Source organism: Mesocricetus auratus, unplaced genomic scaffold (genome assembly GCF_017639785.1).
Source record: "Mesocricetus auratus isolate SY011 unplaced genomic scaffold, BCM_Maur_2.0 Super-Scaffold_15014, whole genome shotgun sequence".
Classification (NCBI taxonomy): Eukaryota; Metazoa; Chordata; class Mammalia; order Rodentia; family Cricetidae; genus Mesocricetus; species Mesocricetus auratus.
In genome coordinates this window covers 33,182,830-33,195,580 of record NW_024429186.1, presented here as the reverse complement: position 1 = coordinate 33,195,580, position 12,751 = coordinate 33,182,830, and the positions used below count along the sequence as shown (strand labels likewise).

Below are 12,751 nucleotides of genomic sequence, written 5' to 3'. Positions count from 1 at the left end.
ATATTCAGTTATTAAACTGACTACACTTAAGAAAAGTCATACATGCCAGGTGGTGGTGGCAGCAGCGCAGCCTTTAATCCCAGCACTCAGGAGGCAGAGGCAGTCAGATCTCTGTGAGTTCGAGGCTAGCCTCGTCTACAGAGCTAGTTCCAGGACAGTCAGAGCTGTTACACAGAGAAAACCCTATCTTGAAAAACAAAAACAAGAAGGAAGGGAGGGAGGGAGGGAGGGAGGGAGGGAGGGAGGGAGGGAGGGAGGGAGGGAGGGAGGGAAAGGAAAGGAAAATCATACACTTTGCAAGACCCCACCCACAGAAAGCTCTAGGGTATAACAATGCAAACTCCTTTGGGAAAATCTACAATTAAAGAGTGCCAGAGCAGTGGTGCCCTGCTCCAACAGGGTTACCTAGGATTCACCCACCCAGATACTCAGAGACTGCTATAACTATGACATGTGGGGACCAAGCTAGGTACTGAGCTGGCAACAGAACCTGGCACCATCCAGGTGGTGCTGATTTTGGAGGCATGCTTGTGCTAAGGTTCCAGAAAACAAACCAATGAGGCCAGGCAATATGTAAACAGAGAAGGCTCTACAAAGAGGCCCTGAGAAGGTGATATGTGCGGCTTTGAGGGTGAAGCCTATTTTCAAATGGAAGCCTAGCATGTAGGAGATACTAGAAACAGGAGTCAGCTGCTGAAAAACCTACAGTTGTTGTGGGATATTTGTACACTGTGTGAAGGTGTGTTGCTGTGACTGGTGTCATAAAAAACTGAATAGCCAATAGCTAGGCAGGAGGTATAGGTGGTTCTTCTGGGCAGAGAGAGATCTGGGAAGAAGAAAGGAGACACCAGGAGATGCTGGGAGGAAACAGGAGGTGCAAGATGGAAGAGAGATAACACTATGCAGCAGAATGTAAATTAATATAAATGGACTAATTTAAGTTATAAGGGCTAGTTAGGAACAAGCCTAAGACGGCTGAGCTCCCATAAGTCTCTGTGTCGTTATTGGGAGCTGGTGGCCCAAAGAAAAATCGGACTACATACAGGTACTGAGAAGAGCCAGCCAGCCCTAGAGAATGGCCACGAGTGCTACAGGTGACAGTGTAGTATGCAATTCCAAACCCAATTCCAAACTACAAGATTTATAGTTTGCCCTGATGAATTTTAGTCTTGCTTCAGTCATTTTCTTCTTGTTAACTTCATTCCTCCACTGTGCAATGGAAGTATGCAGTCTGTTTTTATTTTATAGGTGCTCACAGCTAAGAGTTTGCCTTAAGTATCAGAAGAGACTTTGGGCTTCGGACTTTAGTAACTGTTGATAATGCTACAATTATGTAGACTTATGAAGTTGAACTAAATGTAGTTCACATTATGAAATGGTACCTGCATCTATAGAGGACAAGGACAAAAATATGCTGTGGTTTGGATGCAAAATATCCTTTAGGCTCTGTATTTCAACAATTGACATCCAAGTAGTGCTATTTTGGGGAAGTTGTGGAACCTTTAGAAGGTGAGGTCTTGTTGGAGGAAGTGGGTCACTAGGCAGTAGGAACTGAGGACTATACAGGTCAGCCCCAGTCACAGTCCAAGCTCTCTGCTTCACAGTCTGCCAAGATGTTTCAAGCTACAACACAGGTTCCTCCTGCTATAGATGGAGACCCAGCCACCATTCCAAACCCTGCCAGGATATACTGGCAAGCTGTGAACTACAAATAAGCCCACCTCCCTCCAGCTGCTTGTTTCGGGGAACTTGTCACAGTGATAAGGAAAGTAACTAATACACTCCTTTTTTTTGGGGGGGGTGCATTTGAGGCAGGGTTTCTCTATGGAACTTGCTTTGTAGACCAACCAGGCTGGCCTCTGCCTCCCAAGTGCTGGGATTAAAGGTGTACACCACCATTGCCAGACTTTAATACATTCTTATACTAGAAGGTAATAATGCTGGGGGGCGGGCGCCTGGATAGATGACTCCACAGTTAAGAGCACTTGTTGCTCTTCCAGAGATCCTGATTTCAATTCCCAGGACCTACATGGTGACTCAGATCATCTGTAATTCCAGTTCCAGCGGATCTAATGCCCTCTTCTGACCTCTGAGGGTACCAGACACACACAGCGTGCCCATACATGTATGCAGGCAAAACATACATATAAGAAATGAAAATAAAAGTAGAAATACACAATCCAACTGAGATGTACATTTTTAAATTCTAAAAGATGCCCAGGAAGCATCCTAAGTATTCTCAAAGCTAGGACTAAAACTCAGTGTTTAAATACTTGCCTAGCACATATAAAGCCATGAGTTTGATTTCCAGCACCTCAAAAAGTAATTAACTAAAATAAGAAAAAGAAATAAAAGTATAAAGTAGCAACAAACAAGTGGAAAGAGAAGTAGGGGTATAGCTCAATAGTAGATATTTGTTTAGCATGCATGAGGCCCTGGTTTTGATTCTCAGTACTTCAAAAACAAAACAGAGCCAATGAAACAGTTCACCCAGTAAGGAACTTGTAAAGTCTGCACACACACATAATTTTCAAATATAATAATAAATGGAAAGAAACTGAACTTCTGGTGAGGAGAGGAGGGGAAGTCACTGACCATTAATAACTAACACAAAAGCTCCTTGGTTAATCCTGAAATTTCTTATAAAATCCACATGGCTGGGGCAAGGCTGTAGCTCAGTGCTTGCTGCCTAGCATACCCAAGGCTCTGGCTTAGATCACCAGCACTAAGAGATGAGGGAAGCAATAAATCTAAACGGTCCTGCCCATCTTCTCATCCACCAGGAATCACAAACCTCAGTCTATTTACTTGAATTCTACCATTATTCCCTGAGTGGAAGAAAACAAAGAGTTATGGGAAGCAGCAGAAACGGAAGAGAACTAAGAATAAGTCCATGCAGAAAGTTGCAAATAGGATCGTCCTCCTTTACATATGTCACTCCAGGAAAACTGCCAAGAACAGCTCACTCCTCTAGCCACATTTCCTGCAGATCCTCCAGACTCTTCCTTAAGCATGTCAGTATTCTCATTCTCCCTTAATTTCAATCCTCCTGTTGCATCAAGACTTCAAAGCGCATAGTCTGTATTCTCCAAATCCCTCTTCACCTGTCTTACTCTGAATCTGTATCCTAAAGCCCTGTACAATATTTCTACATCTAATGAGGAAATTCACAGTATGTTATAAAACCAAAATTTCTAAAAAGTTTCTCAAGTACTTTACTAAATAAAATACTTTTCAAAAAGGTGGTAAGTTTACTACAGGATCTTTTCTGATAAAGGAATTCTTTTTTTCTTTCTTTTTTTTTTTTTTTTTTTTTTTTTTTTTTTGGTTTTTCGAGACAGGGTTTTCTCTGTATTGTTTTGGACACTGTCCTGGAACTCGTTCTGTAGACCAGGCTGGCCTCGAACTCACCAAGATCCGCCTGCCTCTGCCTCCCGAGTGCCAGGATTAAAGGTGTGCGCCACCAACACTCGGCTGATAAAGGAATTCTTGACGTAAATTTAAAACCAGATAGAGAGAGTTTGTGCTTTTACAGGCTAGATTCCCAGGCACCAACATTTCCAAAGATTTTACTGAACAAGCAGCTGAGAACAGGAGAAAGAAAAGGCTGAACAGAAGCTATTACAATGGAAGAAGAGACCTACCTGAAATAGAAAATGAAATAATTAACTATTACTAATTAAAATTGCATTTTAAAGTCACTTGTCTAAATAAGCTTTGATAAGTGAAAGTGAGTCTCAAGTACAATTGGGAATAGTTTCTTTGGGATTTAGAATCTATCATTTATTCAATGACAGATTAATAAGTTTCACTGCAAAATGAGTTAGAACAATCAAAGCTATTTCTAGATAAGTATGATTAAATTATGGGTGAATATATTAACTGAATAAAGTCCAGTTACTCGAGCAAGTAATCTAAGTTCTCAATGTCCAACATCATGGGAAATGAACTTTTATATTTTTCTTCACACTTAAAGACTTTAATTCTCCCATCACTTAGTATAAAACTAATGATCTATATAAATGTACAAAGACTTAAAGGGCAATCATGTTAGGGGCAGGACTACTACATTTAATTCAATGTAAAAAAAAAATTGAACATTTACATTTTTGGAAGTTTGTCCACTCCAACCCAACCCCCAAATAGTGAATTTGTTTTGTGAAAAGACTATTTTTGAAATCAAACATAAAATGATTATATATTTTCTGGCCTTCTACTCAGAATTTTTTTGGAATCAAAATTTTAGTTTGGAACATCTGATATAGAATTAAAAAAAGAGACGGACGTTGGTGGCGCATGCCTTTAATCTCAGCACTTGGGAGGCAGAGGCAATCGGATCTCTGTGAGTTCGAGGCCAGCCTGATCTACAGAGCGAGTTCCAGGACAGCCTCCAAAACAATACAGAGAAACCCTGTCTCACAAAAAATAAAAAAATAAAAAAAAATAAAAAAGGGGGAAAAACTAAAAAAAAAATTGATGCAAAGCTACAGCAATTATTTCTTCACAATTTCATAAAACATTAATGAAAGGTTACATAATCCCCTGGATTAAAGATTTTTTAAAGAGAACTGCAAGGATCATCTTTTTCAGTTTTCAGAACTGTTTTCTTTATTCTTATATCCATAAAAACAGATCTATATCAGTTCCATCTAGTTTTCAGTTTTGTTTTGATTGTGTTGTTCCTATTGCTGTTGTCTGAGAAAAGGTGTGGAGGTGTACACTTTCAATCCCAGCACTCAGGAGTCAGAGGCAAGTGATCTCTTGAGTTCCAGGCTAGCCTGGTCTATAGTACCAGTTCCAGGACAGCCAGGCTACACAGAAAAACCCTGTCTGAAAAACCAAAAAATGAAAAGAGAAAAGGTCTTGCTACGTAACCCAAGCTAGCCTACAACTAGTATCAATTCCCCTGTTTCATCCTCCCAAGTGTCTGAATTATAACTGTGCACCATCATGCCGGGCAGCCATCTGGTTTTCAAGAGAAAAAGCTAATCCAAGAGTAGCACAAAATATTCAGTCTTATTACAGTTTTAAATACTGTACATTACATCTAGGTTTCTCAGACAAGTTATGTTTATAAGATACACTGAACCTCGTTCACCCAGGGAATACAAAAATCCACCAAAACAAAAGCTCCTTTACAACAAACATGTATCTCTGTGGTTAAGCCTCTACTCCATCAATACTTCTCTTTACCCCCCCCCCAATTTGGTTTTCTTTTGTTTTGTTTTTGAAGACAGGATGGCCACTATCTTCCAGCAATCCTCCCGTCTCAGTGCTGCTGAAATTAGTCTCTAGAAATAAGCTATCTTTTCATTTTTCTCTCTTGAAATGCTTATTCTGTGCTTGTTTATTTTTCACACATGAAATATTCTAACACCAGTGCAATTTAGAGTTAGTTGCTCAGTATTATTAAATCTATACATGTGTCTTTTACAGTACAGTGGTTAAAGAAAAAAACTGGTAAACATGAGGGCACAAGAGAAAAAAAGGGGGCCATCTGAGAAACACCACTGCTTCTCTACCTCAAATTCCTCTTAAGTACTCATGCCAAAGAGTCTCAATAGCCAAAAAAGTTCCACAGAATTAGAGGTACAATACAATATATAATGAGATCAAACAGGCATATCTTAATAGACTATCACCACTTGAGAACTACTACAAAAGAAAAATAACTTAGTAACTTAATATTGAAGGGTTGCTTCTGCCATACTGCATAACTCAAAATGGCTTGTCCAACTTTTCTGAAGTGAAGTTTGTAAGAAATGTAAGAAATACATTGTGACCTAAAACATATGTATGTAAGAAGTTTCCCTAAACAATATTTTTCTTCACCAAATGCAAGACTAATGTATTCTTTTTATTTTCAATGCCTGTGGTACAATAATGGTTTTATAAATTACTAAGCATACATAATCAGATTTAAAAAAAAGATACTACAAAAACATATTCTGGGATTGGAGAAGTAGCACTCAGTGGTAGAGCCCATACCTAGCATGTGTGATATATTGAGTATCACCACAGTACTGGAAGGGATACTCTATAAAAATCAGATGTTCTCTAAATCCCCCCTCCCATAATGTGCTTCTACTGTCTCTTCAGCCAGACAGGCAGGTAGGTATCCTGGTATCTTAAGGTTACTGCTTACTACTATTTTTCATTAAAGCAAGTTGTTCTCAGAGTATGATCCCTTGAAGAACATTAAGCATCACTTGAGATAACTACAAGTTCATGGACCCCACCCTAGGCCTACTGAATCAGAAACCTAAGGTGGAACCACTATTTGTACCAAGCCAGAAAGCAACTGCGTTTAAAATCTCCGATCTTTCTATACAACAATCCAGTTACTGAGTTGTGCACCAGTCACTACTCCAAAAGATCTACTAATACATAATTATTTTGATATGCTTGTAATCCCAGCTCTCACGGGACAGAGGCAGAGAGGAATCTCTGTGAGTTCAAAGCCATCCTGATCTATACAGAAACCAGTCACGGCTGCAGAACGAGACCCTTTCTCAAAAATGAATGAATGAATACAATTTAAATCCCATTAAATAAAAACTGTAGTATTACCAGGTGAGTGATGGTACGAGCACTCACTTTAGCAGAGCATGAATATCCTCTTTCAGATCAAGTCACAGTTTCACTCCTTTAATTCAGCTACTCCCCCCCCCTTTTCCTCTCAAATTCCCCGTCCTGTTGTTGTCCTTATTTTCCAGTATTTTCGCTGTCATTCTAAAAGTAACTTCTAAAGCCCTAGCCTCCAAGACACGTTAACCTTGCTTTTAAGGACAGTGTCGCTGGTCCTGCTTGGCATATTAGTATAATTAATTTCTCCTCTTTTCGGAAGCCCTCACTGGCACCATTGTTAATCAACTGTCCTGGCCAGCTTCCACGAGACCACTCACCCACTGCCGGGCAAGTTTTCCCAGATCTACCAACTCCCTTCCTCCAGGGAAATTACTCTTTCCCTCTTAGCTCCATCCCATTTTGCTTAGGGGAACTTCCACTTTCCCGATGAACTCTTACCCTAGTCTCAGATCCCAACTCCTACCGCTCACAGCCTTCCTTCACTCTGAGGGTCTTCAGTCCCGACTCCAGTCCCAGACCCGCTATGGGGGGGGGGGGGGGGGGAGGCAGGGCGCTGCGGCCCCTCCCCGGGCAGTTAGTTCACGGTCTCCACCCCGCAGACCCTTCCTCCTCCGACCGCTGCCCTTCTCGGGGCGGGGGGGGGGGGGGGGAGGGGGTCGCGCCCTACTTGGTGCCTTTCCTCCGCTCCCTGTCACCCCGGACCCCAGCCTCCCACGGTCTCCCCCACCTCCCGACAGGGGCCACTCCCAGTTCTCTGGGTCCCCACGGCTCGCAGCGCACCGAGAAGCCCCGGTATCCCCTCGTCTCTCCGGCCCCAGGGGCCGTTCGCTACGGGTCGCCCCCGCTCGCAGGCTCTCAGGTCCCCCAGGCGTTCCGTCTCTTCAGGAAGCCGCGCACACGCCGGCCTCCCGCCACTGCCCCCGGGGCCGAGCCGCTGGACTGCCCTGGGGACCTCCCGGCCTGCCCCGCCAGGGTCCCGCGCCAACCTACCTTCCCAAGGCGAACTCCGCCGGCAGGAACCCAGCCGTACTCCTGCCGCGCCCGGCCCCGACGCGACCCGACCCGCAGCCCCGGCCCCCGGCCCGCGGCCTCCGCCTCCGGAGCGCAAAGCAAGAGTTTCGGGCCCGCCGCCGCCTCCGCACCTCGGGCCCGCCTCGCTCGCACTCACCTGCCGCCGGCCCTGCACAACTCCGGCGCCTCAGACTACCTCCGCCGCCAGTAGCCACCAAGCGCCACCACCACCCCCATGACAACAGGCCCGCCCCATACCACACTTCCAACTTATCCATTGGATGGAGGGGCGGCGGCTCTCTGCTACGATTGGTTGAAGACTCCTGCCCGTCATCGTGTCTTTTCCGCCCCTTTTCCTGGACGGGGTCTTCGCCCCCGCCCGGACCTGGACCGGCCTAGATCAAGCTGTAGTTGTAATTGGCTGATAAGTGGGCAGTTCGAAGTTATGATAGGCTACTGACAGTGTCTGTTACCTTGACTGACAAGGGGTGTGATGGTCACGGTTGGTTCAAGCCCTGTGCGCTGACAGTTTGGTTGCGCAGTAGAAAGCAAAGAAGGGGCAGACGCTCACGTCCGAGGTTACCGGGAAGGGTTAACTCTTTGTTGTGGGGCTGGCTGTAAACGCTTCCTTCTCTAGTTCCCTTCCTACAACGGGAAGCAAGTCTGCCAGCCTACGGAGGTAGCTCTTGCAAAACACCGACTTCAGAGGTCGTGTTTAAGAACGGTCTGTTTCCTCAGCAGAAAGGTATCTCATAGATTAAAATTTGGCTCGTGTTTTCTTGAAGTTTCCCTGGAGTTCATTCCAGTAGTCTCCATGCTGTAGGTGATAGGGCAAAGCGCAGCCCTTTATTAAGCAGTAGTCCGCTTCCATTGCCATTATAAATATCGTCCAGAGACTGAAGTGTCTGTCACAGGGAGAGTTCTCCGGCTTCCCTACCCACTCTCCTGGGTCTGCCGAGTGACCAGCAAGTTTTGAATAAACGGGCAGCGACTTAACCTTATGGTACTTTGGAAATGAGAATTTCACCACCTCCACTCCCACTTCTCTTGACGTTCAACAGTTCTTAAATGGCATTACTAGCTGTCGGGCAGATACTACCGTCTGCGCTCTCCCCCCTTCCCTCCTCTCCCTCTCCTATTCCTATGACTGATACCAATGTCTACCTCTCTCCCTCTCCCTCCCTCCGTCCTCCTTTCCCTCCCTCTCTACCTCTCCTATTCCTAGCAGTCTAAATTAGAACCATTGAATGAATTGCAGAGGGTTTTCTTTTTCCCCTTCACTTGGTACAATACACAAGAATAACTGATTGCATTTCTTATTCATTTGGGTACAAATCCCAGTAGGCACTTTTGAGAAGTCTGCTGTTGCTATAAAAACTCTCTGCTCCTAGAAATACACTCATCATTAGCCTTCTCTGCTTTTCTTTTTCATTCCTACCGCTTTTCCTGCTCCCAAGGAAGAAAATGCTGGCCTGATTACTCTTTCGATTTATAAGTCAAATTTAAATGTACCTTCCCCACAACTCCAGCTGGAGTATGCAAATCTGTGGTGGTAAATTTTAAGAAGGCCTGCACTCTCAGACAAGGTCTTATAATGAAGCCTTCCCATGGAACCAGGAGTGGACTTTGGAAATTTTGCACTTTGCCCCTGCCTTTTTGCTGTAACTCGTTGCATATCTCTTCTATTTATTAACCTTCTGCCCTTTGCAGAGTGAGCTAACCAGAATCTAAAACTGTACAACTTGTTATGGTGGTGGGGGCGGCTGTCTATTTTCTAACCTGTATTTTTAGTTGAGTTTAAATAAACTGCACATTTCTATCATCAAACTAAGCGGAAATTATTCCTCCAGTAACTATACATAACAATAAGGTGTTTTTTTTTTCCTAGTTATCTTCCGGAACCTTCTTCCCCTTTCTCTCATCCTCACCTTCCAATTTAGAAATAACCTCCCATTCAATTCAGTGACTCATAGAAAATCCATAAAAGGAAACTAGAAAAGCCAAAATAACTTCAGAGATGTCTGAATCATTTCACTGAAGGAAAGCCCATGCATTGACCACGATAAGATAGAAGTCAAGTCATAAGGCCTGAGCTAACAGCTCAGAACACGTGAAGCGGCGGGTACAAATAGGAAGCTGCCTGGTGAGAGTGCCACATCAAACACCCTTTACACAGCCTTTTAACGTGTCGCTAAGCCTCCTTCTGTCTAGCCTTGGCGGTGTGCCGTACTACCAATTTTAGAGCAAGTTAGAAGGCAATTAATGTCCTAGCAGATAGGAAACAATAACGTCATAGGAGGGCATGGCCATTATTATGGTACTTTGGGTAATAATGGCTCTCGCCCAGCCACAGTGACTAGGTGCCATACAGAGCATAGAATTAGGTCAGTCTCATTAAGTCGCCATCTAAGCTTAGGAACTCAAATTGCTATCACAAAAGTTGGTGGATAATTGCCACAAAGGTCAACCACTCATTATTTCAACCACTAAAAAACAAGGTTTTCCTGAGTGTTTTTGGTCATTCCTACACATCTACTTCTATCATGTAAAATAGGAGAAAATTTAAAGTAAATGTATATGAAGAGCAAGAAGAGGAAACACTTTAAATAAAGAAGGCTTTAAGACCCAAGCTTTGCCTAGCATGGTGGCACACGTCTTTAATCCCAGCACTTAGAGGCAGAAGAAGGCTGATTTCTAGGAGTTCGAGGCTAGCCTGGTCTGTGCCACAAAGGCAGCCAGGGCTGTTACACAGAGAAACCCTACCTTGAAAAACCAGAGACAAACAACCGAACAGACACATACTTTGAAACAACAGAAGGGTGTTGTGTCATGAGAACTATGCCGATCCGGGGAAGAGTCTTGTGCACGAGGTAACCCTGTAACCAGCAATCCTTTTGCTCCCTGTGCTGTGTGTACTTTTCCACCTCCCCCAGCCCCCACACCCTTAGGAAGCTCCAGTGCTGGAGCCTAGCTGTCTGCAGCTTTGTGTTGTGTGCGGAGGTGGTGTAGGTGTTATCTGTCCTGAACCTCTTGATTCACACCGTGATGGCCGGTATAGCGAGGGCAAATGGACCTTTCCTAGACACCAAATGAGTGGAAAATGGAGGACTCGGTGTGGCACCCCAATATCTGAGGAGTACGGGGGTCCCTCAAGGTCAGAAATGCTTTTTCCCTTCTGCCTTCTTTTTACAGCGTCATGTTTCGAGGGGACAGCATCCAAATCTCCTCTTTTCTTTCTGTCTTTCTTTTTTGGTCTAAAGGAGTAAAATCCCACCTGGGACAGCTCTGTTTCTTGCCTGTGGAATTCTTCAACTCTCCCACCCCCACTCTAGATACAATTCCAGTTCCAAATGGGTTAGAGAAGTAAATCACTCTGAAGGCAGACAAGGGCCAGAGCTACCTGCCACCAGCAGTTGGAGGCCAGCCAAGATGACTTGATAAGAGGTAGTAGTTTCCTGAGGTAGAGAGAGGCTAACAGGGAGGAAGGAGTTGGAAAGAAAAGAGGAATTTGGGGAGGAGAAAGAGGGAGGAAAGAAGAAGAGAGCGGACCTGATAGAAAGCCGTAAGGAAAGCTAGAACACTGTCCAGAATCCCCGGAGTGCTGAGCCAGCTTGGAGGCCTGCCCTTCCGGGTGCTGTCTGTGGACTTTACCCCAGCTTGCCTAAGCGCACCTATAAAGTGCCGTGTCTGCCAGCAGCTAAAGGGGGACACAGCCTGTGGTACTCTGGTTCCATCACCTCTTGGAAACCCTCCCCAAACTCAAAGCCTGCTGCTCTGGCAGATTACATAGCCAGCCCAAGCACTTGTCCTCATAATGGTGCGCTGTGGCTGAGCACAAGGGAGAAGATGATTTTACTGAGGAACTTTCCAGTAGATGGAAGTGCCAAGCTGTTTTCCATGCTGGAACCAAGCACTGCAGTTCCAAAGTTCAAGGCTGTTTCGTGGATGAGCAGGGGAAGGGGCAGTCTATGGAAGAGGCTGTTCTCACAGGCAGAACCATTTGCTTTCTTGTTCCAGAGTGCCTGTGATTTTTAAATACCATACCATGCCTCATTAGTAAATGTTCATTTTCATCCTCAAGAAAAGTTATGCCGGGAGGTGGTGGCGCACGCCTTTAACCCCAGCACTCGTGAGGCAGAGGCAGGTGGATCTCTGTGAGTTCGAGGCCGGGCTGGGCCAACAGCCTCCAAAACAATACAGAGAAACCCTGTCTCGTAAACACCAAAAAAAAAAAAAAGAAAAGAAAAGTTATGTGCCCCTTCTACCTGTTATAGGTAAAATGGGGTGCTTGTTTATAAAGTGGATGGAGTGTTAGCTCATAGTGCGGTCACTGTGCTATTGAAAGGGGCCCCTAGTTACTATCATCAAATCTATGGGTGGACCAGCTATTCTTCTACAGCAGGGAGTAGGCCAAGCAAAGTACTTAGCACCATTTAAACTTTTGTCCATCCCTGTTTTACATGCGTGCAGAGTTTCCTGGAAACATGGCTACTTTCCAAAGATTTCTCAGAGCAGAATGCCTTTTAGGACTCTCATGTCCCAGTCACATGGAACCTTGCAAGAAAGTAAATGTAAACTGGGACTTTCTTGCTTTGTTTTGTTTGAGACCGGGTCTCACCATGTAGCCCAGGCTATCCACAAACTTAATGGCAATCCTCCTGCCTTAGCTCTTCAAGTATTGTGACTGCAGGCTTGACGTAATACTGTCTTGACTCTAACACATACACCATATTCCCTCATAATTTTGGCTCTGCCATTTACAAACTGTAACTGTAACTTTGGGAAAGTTGGTTCATCTCCCTAAGCACCAGTTTCCCATTTACAAAGTGAAACTTGCTGTGTAACAAGTCACCCTACAATTTAGTAGCTTAAAACAACAATGATCGTTTCATGGTTTCTTTGAGTACAAAATTCTGGAGCATCTTTGCTGTGTCCCCCAGCCCTGGCTCTCTCCTAAGGCTGCGGTCCTCCCATGCAGCTGCTTTTTGGTTCGCTTGCATGGTCTTTGGCAGGATTAAGCTCCTCACAGGATTTATCTTAGACCTTAGTTCCTCCGGAGCTTCGGGCAGCCAGCCTCCATCAGTGCCACCCATGCCTTGGAGACTTTTTTTGGATCCTGACGTAACAGGGCAGCTTACTTCATCAGAGTAAG

General features: G+C 44.6%; 1 protein-coding gene across 7 annotated transcripts in view; it reads right to left on the bottom strand.

The window, feature by feature from the left end:
- Window positions 1-7,863, bottom strand: part of Numb (NUMB endocytic adaptor protein) — a 108,331-nt gene extending 100,468 nt beyond the window's left edge. For 5 of the 7 annotated variants that reach the window (XM_013115391.3, XM_005072697.4, XM_013115394.3 and 2 more), the window contains exon 1: window positions 7,757-7,863. The gene's annotated coding sequence lies outside the window, so the exon portion shown is untranslated. Of the gene's footprint in view, window positions 1-7,578; window positions 7,678-7,756 lie in introns of those variants that run through there. The other 2 variants (XM_013115392.3, XM_013115395.3) reach the window with 2 other exon arrangements.
- Window positions 7,864-12,751: the final 4,888 nt, after the last annotated feature.